Here is a 22,815-nt window from a genome sequence, read left to right on the forward strand (position 1 = left end):
TCATACTCCTGGATTTTTTTATCTCTATTTTTCTCAGCTTCTTCTTTTTCCATAATTTTATCTTCTAGCTCAGCTATTTTCTCCTCTGCTTCTTCAATCCGAGCCGTAGTTGTCTCCATTTTATTTTGCAGTTCATTGATAGCATTTTTTAGCTCCTCCTGGCTGTTCCTTAGTCTCTTGATCTCTGTAGCAAGAGATTCTCTGCTGTCCTTTATACTGTTTTCAAGCCCAGCGATTAATTTTATGACTATTATTCTAACTTCACTTTCTGTTATATTGTTTAAATCATTTTTGATCAGTTCGTTAGCTGTTGTTATTTCCTGGACATTTTTCTTAGGGGCTCCTTCCATTTCCTCATTTTGGATAGTCCCTGGAGTGGTTCGGAACTGCAGGGCACTTCCCCTGTGCTGTCTTGACTAACTCGCGTTGGTGGGTGGGACGCAGTCAGACCTGATGTCTGCTCCCAGCCCACTGCTGGGGCCACAGTCAGACTGGTGTGTACCTTCTCTTCCCCTGTCCTAGGGGCGGGATTCACTGTGGGGTGGCATGGCCCGTCTAGGCTAGTTGCACTCTGCCAGGCTTGTGGTGCTGGGGATCTGGGGTATTAGGTGGGGTGGATTTGCAAGGTGCACAGGGGCGGGAGGGGCAGGCTCAGCTCCTTTTACCTTCAGAGATCCACTTCGGGAGGGGCCCTGTGGCACCAGGAGGGAGTCAGACCCACCAGAGGGATGGATCAGCAGAAGCACAGTGTTGGGCGTTTGCGCGGTGCAAGCAAGTTCCCTGGCAGGAACTGGTTCCCTTTGGGATTTCGGCTGGGGGATGGGCGAGGGAGATGGCGCCGGCAAGCGCTTTTGCTCCCCACCAAGCTGAGCTCTGTCATCCGGGGCTCAACAACTCTCCCTCCCATTGTCCTCCAGCCCTCCAGTTCTCAGAGCAGAGCTGTTAGCTTATAACCTTCCAGATGTCAAGTCCCGCTTGCTGTCGGAACACACTCTGTCCGGCCCCTCCGCTTTTGCAACCCAGACTCGGGGGCTCTGCTTGGCCGCCGGGCTGCCCCTCTGCTCGGGCTCCCTCCCGCCAGTCCGTGTATCGTGCACCGCTTTGCCGCCCTTCCTACCCTCTTCTGTGGGCCTCTCGTCTGCGCTTGTCTCTGGAGACTCCGTTCTGCTAGTCTTCTGGTGGTTTTCTGGGTTATTTAGGCAGGTGTAGGTGGAATCTAAGTGATCAGCAGGATGCGCGGTGAGCCCAGCGTCCTCCTAGGCCACCATCTTCCCAGGATCCTCCTCACGATTCTTAAAGAATGGCATTATACTGGAGAATATTTATATGACAAATTTAACAAATTTAACACTATTAAGTTTATTAGGTTCCTACTGCTACTGTAACCGATTATGACAAATTTAGTGGTTTAAAAGGCATACATTTATTCTCTTACAGTTCTGGAGTTTGTAAATTTAAATGGGCTCACCTGGGCAGAATTCTTTCTGGACACATTGGGGGAGAGTCTATTTCCTGTGATTTCCACATATCAGAGGCTTCCTGTAATTTTGGTTTGCAGCCCCTTCCTCCATCTTGAGTGAGCAATGAGGAATTTCAAAATTCCTTCCTGACTTGCTTCCCTTTCTTCTGTCACTACATCACGTTCTCTCTAACACCCATTGCTCTGCTTTCCTTCTAATATAACCTTTGTGGTGGCATTGGGCCCACCACAGATTTCCTTGAAATATTCTTCCCATTGCAAGGTCCTTAATTTAATCACATTTGCAAAGTCCTTCTGAACTTGAGTATAACATATTCACTAGTTCTGAGGATGAGGATTGAATATCTCTTGGGCCTGCTGCCTACCCCACCACACTTGCTACATCTCCCAGCATTTTGGTGGAAGTAATTCATTCTAAAAACCTTCAGCTGCAAAATTTTATCATATCTCCCAATGTATTGTCATCTCTGGTAATTGTTGACAGGTTAATATATTTGGTCACTCATCTATTTATTAATTAATGCATTCAGAATGATTTATGAAGCACTTACTATATGGCAAGTTCTGTGCTATGTGCTAGGAACATAATGATAAACCAAACAGACATCATGTTTCATTCAAAAAATATTTCTCAAGACCTTCTTTGTGCCAATCTCTGCTCCGTTGATGGGAAAACAGAAGTGATCAAGAGAATTAAGGGTTTTTTTTCCCTCTCATTCCATTACAATGTGGTGTAAAAGATAGATAAAGGTGAAATAAATTAGAAATTTGTCAGAGAGTGATGATTTCTATGCAAATAGTTACAATATGATAAGATGTGATAGATATTCACCATATAGCCATTTGTGAGTCAAAGGTCGGGAAGGCTTCTCTCAGCTCGTGACATTTAAGCTACAAAATGGATGATATTAACGACCCATCCATGCAAATATCATGTTTTAAACAGAAGAAAATAGCTATTGTAAAACCTTTAGGGAAAAGAAGCTGGTCTTTTTCCTCCTAAGCGCCAAAGAACATAAAATGTAATATCATTTTTAAGTAAATGTGGTAAGGGCAATGAGTGAGGAGGTGTCCAGTTCAGAGGGAGGGACTAACCCCACCTCATTGCCAGGAGCACTCACACCTGTATCCCATTTCAGGGCTGCTCCCTCTGACCTTGTTCCACTCAGCCTCCTCATTGTGCCACCTTCACAACCATTTGATTCTTCTCGTATCCTGCACATAAGGTCTCCAAGCCAGCACAGAAGGTCAACATGATCTTCCCTCACAAAAAGCATAACTCTTCCATCCACATATCGACTCCTCAGTGGCAATCTGCTGTGTCCCCCAGGCAATATCCAGACTGCTACTTTCCCCTCCAGCTCATGTTGTTTAACCTTATTATCCCTACTTTATCAGTCTCAATATCCATCACTAAATTCTGGTTTCCTTTACTATTCCAGTTTCCTAAGCCTGTGTTTCATGTTAAATCATGCCTACCCCCATTTATATGTTAAAATCCTAACTCTCAAACTTCTGAATGTGATCTTATTTGGAAACAGAGTCATAGCAGTTGTAACTAGACAAGATGAAGTTGTTAGTTTGTGCCCTAATCCAATGTGACTGTGTCCCTATAAAAATGAGAAACTTGGACACAGAAATATGTACTTTGGGAGAATGTCAAGTGAAGAGAGAGACAGGCACAGAAGGAAGACAATGTGAAGACACAGAGACAATACCATCCCCAAGCTAAAGATACCTGAGCCTACCAGAGGCTAGAAGGCCTGATAGAAATCCATCCCTAGTGCCTTCAGGGGAGCAATGCCCTGCTGATACCTTGATTTTGAACTTCTATCCTCCAAAAACTAGTGATAATAAATTTCTACTCTTGTCAGCCACTCAGTTTGGGATATTTGTTTTTCAGCAGCCTGAGGAAACTAATATAACATGGTATGTCGGTCCAGTGCAGGGACCTACTCAAGATCCTGGACCTTATCAAACTTATACACTTGAACCATATGAAATCTTAAGTTTGAACTTTAACTCTGACTACAGCTTCCTATAATTCCAGCATTTTGCTCGCCTACTCCCTCTAAATCTTTGCTCTTACCAGACTTGACCCTTCTATATTTGCCTATTGATTTCCTTCCAATGTTTAGTTCCTTCCCTCTACAGTCAACCCCTATAGTCTTTTGTTTTAATCATGCCCTTTCTTATAATTTCAACTTCCTTCTCTTGTTCTCTTTGACAAACTCTAATTCTGAATTAACTTCAGTTTTTGCTTTTAATGCTCCTTTACTTAAACTACTGAGAAGAGTGGGGAGAAAACCTGCATTAGCCTGGATAGAAGAGTGGGGAGAAAACCTGCATTAGCCTGGATAATTTTTGTTTACAGTTATTTATTTTAAGAAAAATGCATATATAGTGGGAAGCATAAATTCTACTCATAGAATTTGTTAGGTTTGAAAAGCAAATTCACCCACATAGCCTACATCCCTATTGAAACATACTATATTACAAGACTCCAAAGTTTTCCCTTGTGATACTTTTCTTCTTCTTTTTAAGTTTTATTTATTTGAGAGAGACAGAGATAGCATGAGTGGGGGAGAATTAGAGGCAGACAGGGAGAGAGAGAGAGAGAGAGAGAGAGAGAGAATCCTGAGCAGGCTCCACACTACCAGAGACCCATGTGGGACTCAAACTTATGAAACTATGAGATCATGACCTGAGCCAAAACCAGGACTCTGATCCTTAACCGAATGAACCACCTATGCACCCCTCCTTTGTGATATTTCTCATTCAACAACCACAACCTGGTCATGCTGAGGCCAGCAGGATATTGTTGTTTTGTGTACAGATTTTTTTTCCACAAAGGAAGAGAAATAAAAATCATCCATATTGTATATACCAGTAGCTCAATCCTTTTTATGTTGAGTAGCAGTCCTGTTCATAAATATGATTAGTCCACTTTACAATTTATTGTGTCATGTCCAGGTTTGGCTATGATGAACAGATTTTCCATGAACATTCTGTATATACAAGCTCTTACATGGACATATGTTTTCATTATAGTTGAATACATAACCAGGAGTATAATCGTTCTGTGGTGTGGTAAGTGTATTTTTAACTTTATAAAAAATGTCCTTATCTTTTCTGAAAAGGTTGTAGCATTTTACATAACCACTAGTGATAGATACGAGTTAGTTACTCCACATTCTTGCATATGCTTGGTGTTTCCAATACTTATAATTTAGATATGTTGGTGGATACACAGTGATTCTTAATCATAAAACGGAATATTGCCTTCCAGAACAACTGGACTTGCTTGGAAAACACTATGTTTTCATTAATGTGACACTTTATTAATGTCAAAGTAGCACATGCTGCTGTTTACCTCCCACAAAATCCATCCTACGGAAACTGACTATGAAGAATCAGATGGGACTGGACAGCAAGAATCATGAACTGACAAAAACCTGTGAGAAACTCCATGAAATATCCTTTTTTCCAACTAATAATTTAACCCATCTGCATAGAATTTTTCTCCATTTGTACTGTTACAAAAATTAAAGAAATATCTTTCCTGTCTAAGGAAGAATTTGTCTAAGGCAAATTCTTGGACCATCTGTTATGTTTAGTGGCTTCCCCAGAGATATTCTATTCTATATCTATATCTATATCTAGATAGATATATATATGGTATATAATATATGTCATAAAATACTATGCATACATGTATTTATTATTGTTAGCAAAACTTTTCCTTTTGTAGGAAATAAATATACCTAGCTATTATAGTAAAATGGCAAATAAAGGTGGCATTTGTGTTGTGTCTATGTGTGTATGTGTGTTTAAATAAGTAACCAGTGAGCTTATTCCTGTCCAGGAAACTGGAGAAAAATATGTTATACCATTTTTATAAGAGAGAAAGGTGTGCTAATTGTTACACACTTGAGATATATTTCCTGTCAATGTTTCTTTGTCATAGTTTTAGGAACTGCTATGCAGTTAAGATCAAGATTTGCTCTCCTCAAGTGATAGATTTATTGGGAAAACGTTTCCTAGTAGCTAACATTCTTTTCTTAAGATCTTTAAAGAATTTTTTTTAAGTTTATTCATTATTGAGAGACAGAGGGAGACAGAGCATGAGCATGGGAGGGGCAGAGAGAGAGGGAGTCACAGAATCAAAAGCAGGCTCCAGGATCTGAGCTGTCAGCACAGAGCTGGACACGGGGCTCAAACTGAACTCACAAACTGCAAGATCACAACTCGATCTGAAGTCGGACACTTAACTGACTGAGCCACCCAGGCCCCAAGACCTTTAACCATTAAAACCACATTTCAGTTTTTCTCACAGGTATTTATTTATGTCAGCAACTTAACTGAAGGTTATAGAATTTTTTATATTAAACACTTTTTATATTATACTTTTTAAGAAAAATTGAAACATAAAATTAGATTTATTCACAAAGTAAAATATTATACATTGATGAAATGAATGAGGCAGAAACATGATTAAAATGGGTAAATCTTACACTTTTATATTAAACACTTTGTTTTAAACTTCTTATCTAGCAACAATAAAAAAAATAATTATTTGGCTGTGGTATGTGGTAAGAATGGCCTTTGATCATTACCTACTTCAGGGCGACTGGTAAACTCTAAGCTCCTTTTACTTCCTGTTCCAATACACTGTTTAATAGAGTGGACTTAGGATCTATGCTAACTGCTTGAATATTTCATGAGAGTTTTATGATAGTTTAATGATAGTTTTTGTACTTGCTTATTTGTCTTTTAAGGTGGCTGGTGACACGAGTGGCAAAAAACTGCACAAAGAAGAGAACAACAGGATAAAGGACCTGAAATTGAGACAGGGAACCATCAAAACCCTAGAGGAGAAAGCAGGAAAAAACCTCTCTGACCTCAGACGCAGCAATTTCTTACTTGACACATCTCCAAAGGCAAGGGAATTAAAAGCAAAAATGAACTATTGGGACCTCATGAAGATAAAAAGCTTTTGCACTGCAAAGGAAACAATCAACAAAACTAAAAGGCAACCGATGGAATGGGAAAAGATATTTGCAAATGACATATCAGACAAAGGGCTAACATCCAAAATCTATAAAGAACTCATCAAATTCCACACCCAAAAAACAAATAATCCAGTGAAGAAATGGGCAGAAAACATGAATAAACACTTCTCTAAAGAAGACATCCAGATGGCCAACAGGCACATGAAAAGATGCTCAACGTCGCTCCTCATCAGGGAAATACAAATCAAAACCACACTCACGCCAGTCAGAGTGGCTAAAATGAACAAAACAGGAGACTATAGGTGCTGGCGAGGATGTGGAGAAATGGGAACCTCTTGCACTGCTGGTGGGAGTGCAAACTGGTGCAGCCACTCTGGAAAACAGTGTGGAGGTTCCTCAAAAAATTAAAAGTAGACCTACCCTATGACCCAGCAATAGCACTACTAGGAATTTACCCAAGGGATACAGGAGTACTGATGCATAGGGGCACTTGTACCCCAATGTTTATAGCAGCACTTACAACAATAGCCAAATTATGGAAAGAGCGTAAATGTCCATCAACTGATGAATGGATAAAGACATTGTGGTTTATATACACAATGGAATACTACATGGCAATGAGAAAGAATGAAATCTGGCCTTTTGTAGCAACGTGGATGGAACTGGAGAGTGTGATGCTAAGTGAAATAAGTCATACAGAGAAAGACAAATACCATATGTTTTCACTCTTATGTGGATCCTGAGAAACTTAACAGAAGACCATAGGAGAGGGGAAGGAAAAAAAAAGTTAGAGAGGGAGAGAGCCAAACCATAAGAGACTCTTAAAAACTGAGAATAAACTGAGGGTTGATGGGGGGTGGGAGGGAGGGGTGGGTAGATGATAGGCATTGAGGAGGGCACCTGTTGGGGTGTGCACTGGCTGTTGTATGGAAACCAATTTGGCAATAAATTTCATATTTAAAAGAAGAAGAAGAAGAAGAAGAAGAAGAAGAGAACGACAAGTAGGACAGAGTTTTTCACTCTCCAAGGGAAGAGAGAGGCCAGACTTCAAGAGAGAGGATAGCCAGCCAAGTTTTTGTTTGTTTCTTTGTTTTCCTTTTAGCTTTATATATATATATATATATATATATATGAAATTTATTGACAAACTGGTTTCCATACAACACCCAGTGCTCATCCCAAAAGGTGCCCTCCTCAATACCCATCACCCACCCTCCCCTCCCTCCCACCCCCCATCAACCCTCTGTTCTCAGTTTTTAACAGTCTCTTATGCTTTGGCTCTCTCCCACTCTAACCTCTTTTTTTTTTTTCCTTCCCCGCTCCTTTTAGCTTTTTTAAGGATGTGAGAGCACTGCTGTGCCCATAGAAGGTGTGGGGAGCAGGTGGATACTTGGCCGGGTAGGGGAGGAGGTGGCAGGTGTCTCAAAGGGCTCTGTCCACGGCTCATCTGGGATAGGGCCTGTGGTCAGGCTAGAAAATATGTTTAGTAGTTGGGGTCTATTTTTGAGAATGTAGGGCCCTGTGACCTAGAAAAGCAACGACTTAGGGCCAAGTGCAGATATCTGTGAATTTTGTCTGTAAACTTGATTGGTGAGGGTGGAGGGGGTGCTTTGAATAGATACCTTTCACTATCTATGTGTCCATGTTTAATTGTGTCCATCTATGTATCTATGTATATATGTGTCTATGTATCTATCTATCTGCCTATCTATCTATCATCTATCTATCTATCTATCTATCTTTCTTTCTTTCTTTCTTAATTTTAACATAATCTAATTTGTCATTTCACCCATTAAAGTTAGTTATTTTGTCTATCTATCATCTATCTATCTATCTATAATCTCTATTATATCTATCATCTATTTATCTATCATCTATTGATTTATCTGCATTATGCTATAGCAGACCTAATTGTTTCTAGGGAACTGAATACCAACAGTTAATAGTGAATTCTCTAAGACTCCAAAGGAAACAAATAATGTGATTACAATTCTCTTGGTGCACATGTTTTTTTGATGGATAGCTGGAAATATATAAAAGTAAGTTATTTAAACCTAGTACAGCAGGATTCTAAGCCATTGGATAAATTCAGGGGATTTTCATACATTTGGAGTCTTGTAATTTGGGGAAAAAACTCTAAGGAAAATTTACATTTCATCTGCTTTGCTTTTCTTCACTCTCCCTCTAGGAGGAAAAAAAATGTGTTTATTTAGACAGTTAATTCAGGAACATTAATTGGGTCACCTTACTAAATGATAGATTTAGCAAGGAATGTAAAAACAAGTTGGCATGCAGCAAACACTTGTTTATCTTTTTCCTAGAACTGGCTGAGGTGTAAACTTTTGTGTATTTTTATCTCTATAATAGATATTAGCTGCAATATAGATGTTAAGGAAGGGTCTTCAGTACGAGAGTGCCTGCTGACATGCAGATGGATGATCAAATACTATTTTTGTTCCATTTCCTCATTATAGTTCCATTTTCTCTCAGCAAACAGTATAACTAGATTTATTCAATAATACAGTAATTGCCAAACTAAAAAGAACATCAGAAATACAATCTTTTGCTGTCAACTTCAAAGGGATTCCATGCCTATAGTAATTAAAATTAAAAAGTATCATTATTCAAGGATGTTCTGTTTTTTTTTGAAAAATATTTTACTTCATTAAATTGGAAGTGAGTAGGAGAGGAGAAAACGAGTTGGTGTCATTTTCTCAACAGAGTATAACAAAATGGAAAAATCAGGTGTTAAATCCAGTCAAATCAAACATCAGGCTGAGGATATTAAGTTTTCCATTTGTGTATATGCTAAATGCAGGTAATTACTATTCAGCAGCTAATTCTACATTCTTTAAGCCCTAAATGAAATACGAAGCATATATTAAATACAAAATTTATCCATGAGAGATGAAGACTGTTAACAAGCAGATACCAGAATATTATCCAAATCCAAATGATTTTAAAATAATTTTCATTTTTGTAAATGTCCAGATGTTTATATCACTTCATGAACATTATTATAGCATACCCTTGGAGAAATTAAGTAAATATTTCTCTAAAGTTCTGGATATATATCTTCTAATATTATTATTTGTTATTATACCAAACAGAATAAAATTATAACACACTTATTGAGTTTGGGAGTCGCTCACATTTTAATATTTACAAAACAAAAACACTTTTTATAATTGGAGCTTTGTCACAATTTCATTGGGTGCTTTTTATAATATTTTTTTCTACATGTTACAGAAAATAATGATGTCTCTTGTAATCTATATTTTTTAGTTTCATCAAAAATGACATGGATGGGGGCACTTGGGTGGTTCAATCAGTTGGGTGTCGACTCTTGATTTCAGCTCAGACCATGATTTCATAGTTCCTAGGTTCAAGCCCAGTGTTGGGCTCTGCACTGACAGTGTGGAGCCTGCTTGGTATTTTCTCTCACTCTGTCTGCCCTCCCCTGCTTGAGCTCTCTTTCTCTCAAAATATAAACATGAAACATTTCTTTAATTAAGAAAAAATGGCATAGATGATAAAAGTAATTATAAGAGAAGGAAAAGTATCTCTTAGATTTTTAAAAGTTCTATATTTGGTAGCTTGATTCTTTTATCTTGACATATTTTAAAAATATAATTTAAATTTAATTGATTTATATGAAATTTGTGTTTTTTATTTTCTTTAGAGCAGTTACTTATAATGCAGAGAGAAATCAGCTCTCAAATCAGTATTTGTAAACAGGAAAATAATTAATTAGATTATGGAAATTGGCATAGTGTGGATCACACTATGTAATACACAAAAACTTCATAAAATACTTACCTGAAAATAGTATCCGATATAGTAATAAGAAATATAACAAATGGTTTTCTAGTACTATATCAAACTAGTCTCTATGATTTTCAAAATAGTTGGCATAATAATATTCATTATAATAAAATACATATTATTTAAAGAGTTTACAAACCCGATATGAGCATCTTAAACACATACGTGAAATTATAATAATTAGTTAAGATAATAATTTTCTTATCAATTTCTTTTGGTAATATTCTAAATCGATCTGCATTTCCAGCTATTGCATGGAAAAAATATTTTGCATATATCTTGAGAGAAGCTTAAGTAAGGGAGATTAACAGATGTAGAGGACATTTTGTTATGTAATCTAATTATAACTTTGAAAAGGTGATTTGGGATGAGTTTGTTCATAAAACAAATACATATTTTATAATGCAAATGTCAATGGAGGTTTATCTAGAAAAATAAAAACTATATAAACAACTATTTTACTTTATGTATAATGCATTTTAAGTTATATAAAGTATGCTAATTATTAAAATGAACAAATGGTAAATCAACTGTAAATTTATTTGGAAGTTTCCTAACACCAGTAAGATATATCTTCCTTCATTTCAAATCGAATTTTCAGAGTCTGACCATAAAACATTTAATTTTACTCCAAATCTTTGAAGTTATAATAAACTTCTCAAGGACCTCTTTCATTCACCCTATTGATACTGAATCTCTTTTGAAGAACTTATGATACCATCATTCCTATTGATTTTCTCCTTTTCACAATTTTGATGACCAAGTCCTTAATTGTCAAGGACTTTGCACATGACTTAGGAATTTTCTAACGTTACTTTCTTTGCTCTCTGTATAACTCAGTTATATGACCCTGTACACTTCTGTGTCTTCTAAGCTCTTTATTATACTGTGCCCCAGAGAGGTTAATGGTTTAACTTGCCACAACTACTTAGCGACAGAAATAATATAATTAATAAATAATTATAGAGATATTTACATTAAAGTCAATAAATCTACGTGTGTCAGTTTACTAGAGCTGCCACAGCAAAATGCAATAGACTCTCAAGCTTAAATCACAGAAATCTATGTTCTCACATTTCTGGAGCCTGGAAATCTAAGATCAACATGCAAGAAAATTTGGTTTCTTCTGAATCCTCTCTCCTAGGCTTGTAGGTGGCTGCCCCCTTGCTGCCTTTTCACATGGTCAATCCTCTGTGTACATACAGTCCTGTTGTCTCACCTTCTTACAAGAACACCAGTTGTATTGGATTCTAGAAATGCTCTAATGGCTTTATTTTAACTTACTGACCTCTTTAAAGACCTCGTCTGCAAATATGGTTGCATTCTGAGGTACTGGGGTTTAGAGCTTCTATACATATGAATTTTTGATGGGATACAATTCAATCCAAAACAATATGTAATGCCAATATTTTATTATTATTATAATTATTATTGTTTATTATGTATTTTATTATTCATCCAACATATTCAGTGCTCCTGTTTTATTGTTATTACTAGGCTAGCAGTGAGTATAATACAAGGAAAAATACAAACATAATATGCCACTTTTTTCATAATATAATAAAACTTAATGTATGAAACTCAAATTTCTAATAATATTTAACATAAATAACTAAACTCAATTCCTTGAAGAATTTTTATTTTCCTCATGACTTCTCTCCAATCATAATTTTCTTGCTTCTTCCAATCTCCTTTTCTTGCTCTCACTCTTCTATTTACTGTCCAGATGAGATAAGATCTAAGAATCAATGCTAGATGCTATTACCATCTCTACCTTCACTCACTCCTTCGGTGTCTCATGGCTATAAATGGCAATATATGCCATAAACAGGTCTATTAATTACACTCTTTTCTCCAAAATTGATCCTTGTCAAATCTCCATTTCACATGATGGCATTGATTGCTCAGACAAAAACCTTTACTTTTTTCAGACAAAAATATTTATAAAAATCTTTCTTATTTTCCCTTTTCCCTTAAAATCCATATAAAATTAATCAGTAATCCCTGTCAATACTAACTCCAAAATAGGTCCCAAAACATTCTATATCACCTTTTCTTCATAATAATCACTGCAGCTTAGGGACAAAGCTATAATTGCCCCTAAGTTAGATCCCTTAAATTTCTTAACCTCTCTAATTTCTTAGTGCTCATTATTCAGTCAGTCTGTAAAGGAATGTAGAATAACATTTTATACTATTATATATAATATGAACAAGTTATGGACACCTATGTTACAACATAGTGTCTATAGCTACAATTCTAGATTGTACACTTCAAATTTTGTTAAGAGCATAGAGCTCATCTTAAGGGCTCTTACCATATGAAAAAATGTGAACAAAATCACATCAACAGACTAGAGACAAATTTTTGTATGATTATATCAAAAGAGTCAGAAAAACTTTGACAGCATCCAACACACTTTTATGATAAAAACACTTAGCAAAATAAGAAAGAAGGGAACTTCTTCAACTTGAATATAATTTAAAATTGCACCAAAATCAATAAGATACCTAGAATAAACCTAACCAAAGAGGTGAAAGACCTGTACTCTGAGAACTATAAAAACTTCGATGACAGAAATTGAAGAAGACACAAAGAAATGGATATTCCACGCTCATGGGTTGGATGAGCAAACACTGTTAAAATGCCTATACTGCCCAAAGCAATCTACACATTTAATGCAAGTCCTATCAAAATGCCAACAGCATTTTCCACAGAGCTAGGATAAACAGTCCCAAAATTTACATGGAATAATAAAAGTCCCAAAAAAGCCAAAGCAGGCTGGAAAAAGCAAAGCAAAGCTGGAGGCATCACAATTCCAGATTTCAGGTATATTACAAAGCTGTGCTGATCAGAACAATATGGTACTGGCACAAAAGTAGACACATAGGTCAACGGAACAGAATAGAAAAACCAGAAATGTACCCATAACTACATGGCCAATTAATCTTTGACAATACAGGAAGAACATACAATGGGAAGAAGACAGCCTCTTCAACAAATGGTGTTGGAAAAACTGAATGGCAGCATGCAAAGGGATGAAACTGGACCACTTTCTTACACCATACACACACAAAAAAATTGAACATGAATGAAAGACCAAAATGTGAGTCAGGAAACCATCAAAATCCTACAGGAGAACACAGACAGTAACCTCTTTGACCTTAGTTATAGCGACTTCTTACGAGATACAGCTCCTGAGGCAAGGAAAAGCAAAGCAAAAATAATCTATTGGGACATTATCAAGAATAGTATACAAAATGTATAAATAACTTATCAAATGCAACAGCCAAAAACTGAATAACTTGATTAAAAATGAGCAGAAGACATAAATAGATATTTTTCCAAAGAAGATATATGGATAGTCAACAAACACATGAAAAGATGCTCAACATCACTGATCATCAGGAAAATACAAATCAACACTACAATATCATATCATCTCAAATCTTTCAGAATGGCTAAAATCAACACAATAAACAACAGGTACTGGGAACCCTCTTTGCACAGTTGGTGAGAATGCAAACTGGTGCAGACACTCTGGAAAACAGTAGGAGGATACTCAAAAAAGATAAAAATAGAACTATCCTATGATCCAGAAACTGTATTATTAGGTATTTAGTCTATGAATACAGAAATACTAATTCAAAGGGCTACATGTGCCTCGAAGTTTATAGCAACATTATCTACAATAGCCAAATTATTGAAAGAGACCAAGTGTTTACCAACTAATGAACGGAAAAAGGTACACACACACACACAATGGAATATTACTCAACCATAAAAAGAATGAAATCTTACCATTTGCAACAACATGGATGGAACTAGAGAGTATTATGCTAAATGACATAAGTCAGTGAGAGAAAGACAAATACCATATGCTTTCACTCATATGTGCAACTTAAGAAACAAAACAAATGAGCAAAAGGGAAAAGAGAAGGGAGAAAGTAAACCAAGAAACAGAGTCTTAACTATACAGAATAAACTGACTTTTATAAATAAAAGTGAGAATCTAGATTCTTTCCCCTAAGATCAGCTGCAAGACAAGGATGCCCCCCATCCTCTCCTCTTTGAGCACTCCTATTCAACATCATAGAAGTCTTAGTACAATAGAGCAAGAAAAATATACAAATCTATACAGATTGGTTAAAAAATGCTTTTTTTCTTTTGGAAATGACCTAATTATTAAGGAATACACCTTATTAAGTAAATCATTAAGAATCAATATCAACAACAACAACCAAAAACTTCTGAAACAAATAAAGCCATTATAGAAAGGCTGAAGGATACAAGGTCAATACAAAATAGTCAACTGCTTTCCTATATACCAGTAATGAACAATTAGAATTAAAAAATTAAAAACAGGGGCGCCTGGGTGGTGCAGTCGGTTAAGCGTCCGACTTCAGCCAGGTCACGATCTTGCGGTCCGTGAGTTCGAGCCCCGCGTCAGGCTCTGTGCTGACAGCTCAGAGCCTGGAGCCTGTTTCCGATTCTGTGTCTCCCTCTCTCTCTGCCCCTCCCCCGTTCATGCTCTGTCTCTCTCTGTCCCAAAAATAAATAAATGTTGAAAAAAAATTTTTAAACAAAAAAATTAAAAACACAATACCGTTTACATACACATAAAATACCTGAAATACAAATATAAATCTAATAAAAACCATGTACAAGATCTGTATGAAGAAAACTATAAAACTCTGATGAAAGAATCAAAGATGTAAGTAAATGCAAATAATAATTAAAAATATTCACATTTATGAATAGAAAAAATAGATATCTTCAAGATGTTAGTTCTTCCCAGTTTGATATACAGATTCAATACCATCCCAATCAAACTTCTAGAAAGTTATTTTCTGAATACCAACAGAGTCTAATGTTTATATAAAATGGCATAAGATCCAGAATAGCCAGCACAATATTAAAGAAGAACAAAGTGAGAGTACTGAAGTACTGAAACTACCTGGCTTCAAGACCTCCTATCAAGTTACAGCAATCAAGAGTGTGGTATTAGTGAAATACAGAAAAAATGATCAGTGGAACAGAATAGAGAGTCCAGAAATACACCTACACAAATACAGCCGACTGATATTTGACAATGGAGGAAAATAATTCAGTGGGGGAAAAAGAAAGTAGTCTTTTTAAGAAATGGCTTTGGGACAACTGAACATCCACATGCAACACAATGAATGTAAACACAGGCTTTACACCTTTCACAAGAATTAACTCAAAATGGATCATAGACTGAAATATAAAACACAAAGATATAAAACTCTTAGAATATAACACAAGAAAAACAAGGTAGACATTCTTGGTTTGGCAGTGACAAGATAAAACACTAAAAACATAACCCATGAAACACAAAACTAATAAATTGGATTTCATTATAGTTAAAATTTTCTGTCTTGTAAAAGGTTCTGTTAGGAGAATGAAGAGATAAAACACATAAGAGGAGAAACATTTAGAAAACACAATTGGCAAAGGATTTATATTCAAAATTTCCAAAACTGTTAAAACTCAGCAATAAGAAATCAAACAGCTTAGGTAATAAATAGGCGAAAGATCCGAAGAGATGTCTTACAAAAAAGAGATATACACATGGCAAATAAGCATTTGAAAAGATGTAAACAACATGTTTAATGCCATTAAGGAATTGTATGTTAACAATCCAATGCTATAGCACATCTATTAGAATAGCTAGACTTCAAACTACTGACAACACCAAATGCTTATGAGTGTGGAGCAACAAGAACTCTCGTTTATTGCTGGAGGAAATGAAAAATGGTACAAGCCACTGTGAAAGACAGCCTGGCAGTTTCTTTCAAACTAAACACACCACCTTTATGATCCAGCCATGATATTTACCCAAATGAACAGAAAACGTCTGTCCAAACAAAAACCTTCACGTGAGCGTTTGTAGCAGCTTTATTCATAATTCCCAATATTTGGAAGCAACCAAATAGGTGTTTCAGTAGGTGAATAGATAAATAAGCTGTGATGCATTCAGACAATGCCATATTATTCAGCACTAAAAAGAAATGAGCTATCAAGTCACAAAGACATATGGAGGATCCTTAAACGCATATTGCTAAGTAAAAGCGGCCAATTTGAAAAGGCTATGTACTCTATAATTCCAACGATATGATTTTCTGGGAAAGGCGAAACTAACGAGACAATGAAAGGATCAGTAGCTGACCAGGAGTTCAGAAGGAGAGACAGAAGGATGACTAAGTGGAGCACAGTGGATTTGTAGGGCCGTGGAAACGTTCTCGAAGATACTGTAATGGTGGATTTATGTTACACATCTGTCAAAAATATATAAATATGCAACACAAGGAGTTAACCTTAATGTAAAATGTGGACTTCAGTCATAATAAGGTATCAATACTGGCTCATCAGTTGTGAGAAGTATATCACACTAATGCAAGACATTAATAATAAAGGCAACTGTGTACAGAAGGAGAGAGGGTATATTAGAAATCTCTATTTTCACTCATTTTTTTTTCTGTAAACCTAAAAATTCTCTGAAATATAAAATCTATTCAATTAGGCATTTTAAAGTCATGGATAAAAGGTATATAATAAGAAGGTTATGAATCAGAAATAAAACTGATATTTCATGAGACAACTGCCAAGAATTTAATGAAGTAGTTTATCACAATACTAAAATAGAAAAAAAAGGAAAGAAAGAAAAAAGGAGACAATATGAAGCATGGCATTGCACAAGAATGAGTTCCAGTACATAGAGTGTGTTCACATGTCATGTCTATTTTTCTTCAAAATTTTTACTTTTCTCACCACTAACATATAGATAATGGAAACAAAATAAACATTAAAGTAAGAATTTTCAAAATTACCTAGAGTATTTTTATTTGCATTTTTTTAAAAAAGCTCTCGTCTTCCCACTACGCATCTGACCTTTTCTATTTTCAATCAACCTCCTTCATTGTTTTAACCTTCTACATGACATAAAAAGTTCCTTTTCTTGTTTTCTTTTTAAAGATTACTGAACTTGCACTTTACTATGAACATTTATTCAATATTTTCCCATATTGTTCCCTGCCCTCTTTGCAATAGTTTCAACCACCAAGAAATGGAGTCCCTTTATGTCTTTCTGAATGTTGGCTGGCCTTGTTTGACAAAATGCAGTAGAAGTGGTAGTATGCTTCTTCTTAGGCTTAGGCTTTGTACATTCCTACTCCTTCTGTTAAAAATCTAAAACCATGTAAATGAACTTAAGCTAGCAGGCTGAAGGGTGAGACCATTGGGCTGTAGCCCAAGTTTTCCAAGGTATCATTTGTGAATGACATTTTTTAAAGAGCCAGCCATGGCCAATCTACCAGCTGACTGAAATACATGAAGCAAGACCAGCTGAGACTAGTAAGAATGATCCAGTAAGAACCACCTAGATGTTTTGCTAACCTACAAATACACATGAGCTAAATACCTACTTAAATTTCTTTAAGCCACAAAGTTTTAGAATAGTTTGTTACACAACAAAAGTTAACTAAAACAAAAAACTTCAAAAGACACAAATATAATAATGACCATCAAAACTTTTTTTCTCATGAATTTTCTGGGAAAGGCGAAACTAACGACACAATGAAATTTTATTTATTTATTATCTCCAACTGGATATCCCATTGGCAACTTAAGCCTTATCAATACTGAAATCATTGCTCCTTTTCCAAATTTTTATATTTTATATTTTTTCTTCGGCCATATTACTTAAAAATCATACACATTTGAAAAATTATTTTAATTACAATTCTTTGTCCTTAATATATCACCAAGTGGATAGTGAGTCACCCCAAATGTCTCATAAATGCATTCTTATTTCCTGTTTATAGTATAATAGTGTTCACTTAGCATATCTTGAACTATAACATGGATGATATAATCTCTTTTTAACTGCTCTTTTAATTTGCAGGGTTTCTTCAATCCAAATCTTCTAGAAGTATATTTCTATATTGAAATCATTATTAGTTAAATACCTCATAAAATTTATTTTTTCTTGATACTATTTAAGGAAAATTGTATTATATCTGATATATGAAAACAAAATCCACTATCATGAGTTCCTAGACTACTTAGGTTATATTTCGACCTTAGTTTGATCCCTGATTCTCTCATTCTATATTGTAACTACTCCAAGTATACTCATTTATTCCGTATCTCCTTGTCTTTGTAAAAGCTGTTTCCTCTGCCTAGAATTCCCTAAATTCAATGTTATCATATGTTGACTGTCCCACTTTTTCTTCAAGTGACAGTTCATGTATTATCACCTGTAACTATAGATGGAACATATTAGATAGAAACAAAAAAAATATGATAGCTTAGAGAGTAAACACCATCACTGAGGCAATATTGATTATGTCGTTATTTTTTTAATGCTTATTTTTGAGAGAGAAAGTGTGAGCAGGGTAGAGGCAGAGAGAGAGAGAAAGAGAGGCAGAGAAGAGAAGCTCTGAAGTGGGCTCCACGTCGACAGCAGCAAGCCTGATGTGAGGCTTGAACTCACGAACTGTGGGATCATGACCTGAGTCAAAGTCAGACAATCGACTGAGCCACCCAGGCACCCCTCATTTTTTTTTAAATATATTAATTTATTTTGAGAGAGAAAGATAGAGACTGAGTGGGGGAGGGATAGAGAGAGAGGAAGAGAGAGAATCCCAAGCAGGTTCTGCAGCTGTTAGTGCAGAGCCCTACGTGAGCTTGAGCTCATGACCTGAGAGATCATGACCTGAGCAGAAACTAAGAGTCAGATTTTTAACTGACTGAGCCATACAGGAGCCCCTCTTTCATTATTTTTTTTAAGTCCGTTTCAATCACTCATCCAAAAACATGTCTTGTACTTATCTGAGACTACTATTGTTTTCTCTGATATTATAGTCAAAATATTACCAGCACTTTGTTTTTCCCTAAAGCCTCTACTAGCTTCAAATAAGCCAACATAACATTCACTCTCTCTCTCCCTCTCTTTTTTTTTTTTTTTTGTGAGACAGCACCATATTCACCTCAATTTTAAGCTTTTATAATACTTTAAAAAAACTATGAGTAAAATTTCCTTTGGGCAAATAGATCTGATATCATTGGATGTACCAAATTCTATCTTCTCTGCCCAATCATGTAGTTAATACATGTCCTACACAGCCCGATGCTTTAAAGAATTACCAGTGTATTTTTTTCCAAAGGTACTGACAAAAATTAAAGCCTGATTTTTTTTTCAGTGTAGTCTTCTTTGAAAAGAGACACTTTCTTTGATAATATTTAACAGTTGTCATTCCATCACACTTTGATATCAATCACTCACTCCACCTTAGTGTTAAGCCCCCCCATAATCAGCAGATGTATCATTTCATAGTGTCCTTGAGCTTCTAATTGACTGTCAGTTCTCAGTTCCATCTTCCTAAATTCTACATTTGGTGACAGTGCTTAGAAAACACTCAATTTTACTGATGCTCTTTAGGGATTTTCTGAGATGTGGGAAATTAGGTGGTGTCTTTTTTATTCTCAGTTTGTCATCTCTGTGAGTCTAGATTCATCACTGAACTTATCCAAAAAATAATGCAGTGATAAATGACTAAAGGGACTAAAGTGCTAAAGACTTTAGGGTCTATAGTTTTTCCTATAGTTGATAATAGTTAGTTACAATTCATAAATAATTGCAAACAATTTCAGTATTATCAATGACAGTTGCCAGTGTGATAAAATCAATTTAGCTAATTATATACATCCACCATTTTCAAAAAACTTGAATAAAAAGCTTTACTGGAAGATATTCATCTTTTATGACTATCATTTTGAGACATTTATTCTTACAAGAAAATCTCAAGATAGTACTTAGAATTGGCATAATTTTTATTGGAAATTTACATTTTGTTTATAAATTACATTATAATTTTACTTATAATTTACTGGTTTCCATGTCTTAAAATATATTTTTTCCTAACGTATAATTTTTTTTATCAAAAGACTTGCAGTTGTGGAACTTAGCAAAAAATTCAATAATTTTCATAGTAAGTATTTTTGTATTTTTAGCATTTGATTTATTAAATAAAATATTTATTGTATAGATTTCCTGATCCTCAAACCACAGTCAAAACTCACTCATTTAGCGATAGCCCCTTACTATCTCTCATGTAATTTAAACTAGTATTTTCTTACTTTAATATTATGCAGTGATATTTACTCAAACATCACTCAGTTTGCCTTCTGCTCCTCTCCCACCAACAGAAGGACAGGCCAAACCCAGCCCCAGGAGCAGGAGCATCCCACCAGGGCAGTGGCACAAAGTCAGACACAAAGAGATGGGCTGTTTCTTGGGTGGGGTGTGGGGTTCGCTTCGCTGGATGACGTTCGGAAGGACAGCACTAGCTCCTCCTCATCTTTGTCCTCCAACCAGAAACCAAGAAAGAAACAAACGCCCCCAAGAAGAAGGAGAGTAAAATTAGTGTGAGCAAGAATTCTAAACTCAATACTAACGCAAAGAGGATTCAGAAGGACCTCCACCTAACTGTAGTGTTGGTCCCAAAGGTGGTAACATCTATGAATGGAGATCCACCATGCTGGGGCCTCCAGGATCTGTATTTGAGGGCGGTATACTACTCCTTTATACCACTTTTATACCAGAATACCCCTTTCAACCTCCAAAGGTTACATTTTGGACGATAATCTCTCACTGTAATATTAACAGTCAAGGAGTTATTTGCTTGGACATATTAAGAAGATAATTGGAGTGCAGCACTAACCTTTTCTAAAGTTCCCCTTTCTATCTTCTCCCTTCTTAACAGACTGTAATCCTGCTGACCCTTTGGTGCATAGTGTTGCCATTGAGTATATGACCAACAGAGCAGAACATGATAGAATGATAGAATGGCCAGACAGTGGACCAAGAGATATGCTACATAAATTGGGTTTTCACAATTCTTATGTTGTTTGTCAGAGAGAGCTACTTGTGATTTTGAAGGGGTGGGGGAGGGCGGGAGTTGATAAAAAGTAGGGTATTTCTATAACAGATTTTATTCAGTTTATTTCCTAAGATTTTGTTGTAACTTAAGGTATCTTGCTACACTATACAGAATTGATAACAGCAACTCTTAAAACTGTCATTACTTCTGCAATATTAGCTGAAGTGTAGAACAGAGAATAGGCATTTGGGTTCAGTTGCTTGTAGTCTGTAAATTTAAAATAGCTTCATTTTGTGCAGGTTATACACATGGCCATTTATGTAAAGTCTTTCCAAGACTACATATTTTTTGGCTCAAAAAATGGAATTTATTTTTCCTTCTTGGGAGGGCACATTGATATTTAACAGTTTTTAGAGACTGTCACCATATATATACACACACACACACACACACACACACACGTATACATACATATATATATATATACACGTATACGTGTATATATACACGTATACATATATATATGTATATGTATATATGTGTGTGTGTATATATATATATATATATACATATATATATATATAATGGACACAGGGCCATAAGACACCATAGAAGAAATGAGTAGTTATGTATTTTATTTTATATGCCAGTCTACTTTACTGTGCCAAGGTGAGAGGTTTGAATCACTTGTGAAAACCTGTAGTAAACTACATTAAGCTGTTAATTGTAAGGTATAAAATAGGAGTTGCTCAGTGGATTGATTATATGTTGTGCACTACTTACATCTGCATTTGTTAGTGTGCTAGTATACAATAGTAGAACAAGCAAAATGAATCTCTTAATTTATTAAACTCTTTAATATATATTCTCATTTAATCCTCTGACGATGTTTCCCAACAAACTGTCCTACAGACACACTCTTTTCCTGCCTCTATCATTTGTTTTTCATCAGCATCTACAAACATCCAAACACCCTCAGCTTAACAACTGCTTAAAAATACTTAGGCATAATTAAGTGATTTAAAGCTATAGTTTCTCTTTATAAAATTGTTACTATTGTAGTTACTCTTTGTACGCTTTATAAATAATTTCAATAATAATTATTAAGGTGTATTTGGCTTGATACCAATTTGTACAGATCTCAGGACTTCCTCCATGGACTGTAAGTTTCAGGAAGGCAGTTTTGTATCCTCACTGAGTCTAGTACAATGATTTGCATAGAGTAAACACTTTAAATGCTTTGGCATAAATGAAAGATACATACTATGTTATAAGTTACAAATAATGAACACATCATTGTTGTATCAACAACTTTTATTGTAAAATTTCATGTCTATAAATGTAATTTAAATCATTTTATATCATTTAATGTCATTATTTTTCTTTTTTTTTTTAATTTTTTTTTCAACGTTTTTTATTTATTTTTGGGACAGAGAGAGACAGAGCATGAACGGGGGAGGGGCAGAGAGAGAGGGAGACACAGAATCGGAAACAGGCTCCAGGCTCCGAGCCATCAGCCCAGAGCCCGACGCGGGGCTCGAACTCACGGACCGCGAGATCGTGACCTGGCTGAAGTCGGACGCTTAACCGACTG

General features: G+C 35.7%; 1 pseudogene; it reads left to right on the forward strand.

Annotated features, from left to right (window-relative positions):
• The first annotated feature begins 2,536 nt into the window (after positions 1-2,536).
• LOC124521167 (ubiquitin-conjugating enzyme E2 E1-like) lies at positions 2,537-21,222 on the forward strand (annotated as a pseudogene).
• Positions 21,223-22,815: the final 1,593 nt, after the last annotated feature.

This window comes from Lynx rufus, unplaced genomic scaffold, assembly GCF_022079265.1.
Source record: "Lynx rufus isolate CCGP_SWC_20201006 ecotype Redwood Valley unplaced genomic scaffold, mLynRuf1.p SCAF_3, whole genome shotgun sequence".
Taxonomy (NCBI): Eukaryota; Metazoa; Chordata; class Mammalia; order Carnivora; family Felidae; genus Lynx; species Lynx rufus.